Source organism: Rutidosis leptorrhynchoides, chromosome 3 (genome assembly GCF_046630445.1).
Source record: "Rutidosis leptorrhynchoides isolate AG116_Rl617_1_P2 chromosome 3, CSIRO_AGI_Rlap_v1, whole genome shotgun sequence".
Taxonomy (NCBI): Eukaryota; Viridiplantae; Streptophyta; class Magnoliopsida; order Asterales; family Asteraceae; genus Rutidosis; species Rutidosis leptorrhynchoides.
The window spans coordinates 574042373-574045960 of record NC_092335.1 but is presented as its reverse complement, the minus strand read 5'-3'; the positions used below and the strand labels follow the sequence as shown (position 1 = coordinate 574045960).

Here is a 3588-nt window from a genome sequence, read left to right as displayed (position 1 = left end):
TTTCTTATTTATCAATATCAATTATCAATATCTATATTCTATATCTCTATCATAATGTTAACTTAATAAGATATAACAATAATCTTAATTTTAATTTTAAATTATGATAATAATAAGATTTATGATAGAGATCGTTTGAGTGTGTAAGTCGAAATTCTGTCCGTGTAACGCTACGCTATTTTTAATCATTGTAAGTTATGTTCAACCTTTTTACATTAATGTATCGTAACTAAGTTATTATTATGCTTATTTGAGCCGAAGTAATCGTGATGTTGGGCTAAAATATTAAGAAGGGGTTATTGAACTTTGGACCATAATTAAGGTTTGGGCAAAAGACCGACACTTGTGGAAATTGAACTATTGACTATTAATAGATGGGGGGTATTGTCTAATTGAGTGACAACTCATTGGAGTCTGTCGAACCTATCTTCAAATTAATTAACCTAATAATTAATAATGATTATGGTTGTCCTATTTAGTGATGTTCATATAGAATCTGTTATAATCATTTAATTAATCAATTGGGTTGGGTAATTGATTATTCATTCTGATCAAGTGGATGAATTAATATTCATAAACTAATTAAAACAGGGGTGGATTACATACAGTGATAACTGGTGTAATTGTTGACAGAAGTGATAACTGCGTCACAGTTTAAATCCTTAATCAGTTGGAATATTTGACTTCGGGTATAAGGGTAATTTGACGAGGATACTCGCACTTTATTTTTATGACCGATGGACTATTATGGACAAAAACCAGATAGACGTATCAAATAAACCAGGACAAAGGACAATTAACCCATGGTAATAAATTAAAATCAACACGTCAAACATCATGATTACGGAAGTTTAAATAAGCATAATTCTTTTATTATATTTCTCATCGTATCTTTATTTACTGTCATTTTATTACTCGCAATTTTATTTACTGTCATTTTATTTATTGTCATTATTTTACGCACTTTAATTATCGTCATTTATCTTTACGCTTAAAATATAGAATCGACAAACCGGTCATTAAACGGTAAAACCCCCCTTTTATAATAATATTACTACTTATATAATTATATATATTTTGTATAAATATAGTTAAAAATATAGTAAGTATCACCAGCTCCCTGTGGAACGAACCGGACTTACTAAAAACTACACTACTCTACGATTAGGTACACTGCCTATAGTGTTGTAGCAAGGTTTAGGTATATCCCATCCGTAAATTAATAAAACTTGTGTCATATTTTGTAGTATTTTGTATTAAAAATAATACTATTTCGTACCCTCACGCTACATCATCAAGTTTTTGGCGCCGCTGCCGGGGAGCGCTAAAACGCTATATTTTTAATTATAATAATATTGAAATAAAATATAATAATATAATAATATTGAAATAGAATATAATAATATAATAATATAATAATATTGAAATAAAATATAATAATATAATAATATTTTAGAATATATTTTGAATCGTAAAAGTTTTAAAAAGTCGTATTTATTAAATACTTCAGGGGTATATTATGTAAATTGTAATTAATAATTTCTATCATGTCGCTTTCATGTGAATAGTAAATTAATTAATTTCTTTTCATTTACTATTTATGAATAGTAAATGAATTAAAAAAAAAGTTTTGAAAAAAAATAATAATTATAAAAAAAATTATTAATTTGTAAAAAAAATCATTTTTTAAAAAAAAAAAAAAAAATTGTAAAAAAAAAACGTTTTTTTTTTTAGAAAAAAAAATTCGTTTTTAAAAAAAAAACGTAAAAAAAAAAAAAAAAACTTAAAAAAAAAACTTAAAAAAAAAAAAAACGTAAAAAAAAAACAAAAACGTAAAAAAAAAAAATTATTAAAAAAAAAATATATATATTTTTAAAGATTTTGTCTATAAAAAAAAATTTGTTTTTTTTTAGTTTTATTACCTTTAGATTTTTAGACTATAGTCGCAACTTTTAGTATTAAGTTTAGTTTTGCCATAGTTATTTTTACTTCTAGAATTTTTAGGCTTTGCCGTAAAATCCCTTAAGTGCTTATTCCTTAGATTAAGTTTTAGGTGCTTTAGAATTTTACGACGCCGTATTTCGCACTACTTTCTTATTTTTATTTTTCGACGCCTATTTTTCAACCTTTTTATTTTTCGACCTTTTTCGACGCGCAATCTTTTTCTTTCTTATTTCTCGCCATTCTAGTTTTTAGGACTTAGATTTTTTTCTACTTCTTCTCTAAATTTCTTAAAATTACGAAAATTTATTTTAAGTGGTTAAATTGATAGACATCAAAATTTTCTGGTTCGTAGTAATAGTTGGATTTGTACGTGGACCGGGTTATTGGAGCCAAACAGTACTCAATTATATTGAGACCAAACGAATCCTGCCCCTCTGCTGCATCTTTTGGCTATTCGAAACGTGGGCAAAATCAGAAAAGTCTATTAATTGGATAACTTATATAATTTTTCTTTCCTTTTAAAAACTAATAGGATATTCAGTGAATGCACCGAGTAAAACGTTCACCACCTTTCATACGTTCACTACCTATAACTCGATCAAGACATCTAGCCAATATTGTCACCGTTGATTTTTCTTTAGAATCATCATCTAGTCGACCAAGAACTCCAACTCAAATTTCCGATAATCCATCTTTTGAACCCGACCTCACAATTGAGAATCCGGAGAATATTCAGGGACAATTCCAAGATCCTGAACCACTAATTATTCCTCCTGAACCACAAACCATTAAATCAGAATCTTCTAGTGATTCGTATTCAACAAATTCAATTATGGAAAATCTGGAACTTCTAAGTATGGAAGACCGAATGAGAGCCACACGCACGGGCCAAGGTCACGCCATTATTAAGCCAGACATTAATGCGCCAGATTATGAAATCAAAGGACAAATCCTACACATGGTAACTAATCAGTGCCAATATAGTGGTGCGCCGAAGGAAGATCCAAACGAACATCTTCGTACGTTTAATAGGATCTGTACACTATTCAAAATCCGAGAAGTGGAGGATGAACAGATCTATCTCATGTTGTTTCCCTGGACTTTAAAGGGAGAAGCCAAAGATTGGTTAGAATCGTTACCTGAAGGGGCGATTGACACATGGGATGTTTTAGTTGAAAATTTTCTTCAAAGATTCTTTCCGGCATCTAAAGCCGTGAGACTTCAAGGAGAAATTGTTACGTTCACACAAAAGCCAAATGAAACATTATATGAGGCGTGGACAAGATTCGGAAGGATGTTGAGAGGATGTCCTCAACACGGTTTAGACACTTATCAAATAGTACAAATATTCTACCAAGGTGTCAACGTTGCTACAAGAAAAGACATCGACATAACAGCTGGTGGTTCCATTATGAAGAAAACCGCAACTGAAGCTTACAAAATTATTGATAACACAGCCTCCCACTCTCATGAGTGGCACCAAGAGAAAGATATATATCGTTCATCTAAAGCGGCTAGAGCCGATTCTAGCCATAACTTTGATTCCGTTTCCGCAAAAATAGATGCTTTCGAGAGACGAATGGAAAAGATGGATAAAGATATTCACGCAATACGAATCAGTTGTGAGCAATGCGGTGGACCACA

At 30.2% G+C, this 3588-nt stretch overlaps 1 non-coding gene across 1 annotated transcript; it reads right to left on the bottom strand.

Moving 5' to 3' along the window:
• Window positions 1–3160: 3160 nt before the first annotated feature.
• Window positions 3161–3267, bottom strand: LOC139903544 (small nucleolar RNA R71). The gene has a single exon (XR_011778358.1). It is a non-coding gene; the product is annotated as a small nucleolar RNA R71 (small nucleolar RNA).
• Window positions 3268–3588: the final 321 nt, after the last annotated feature.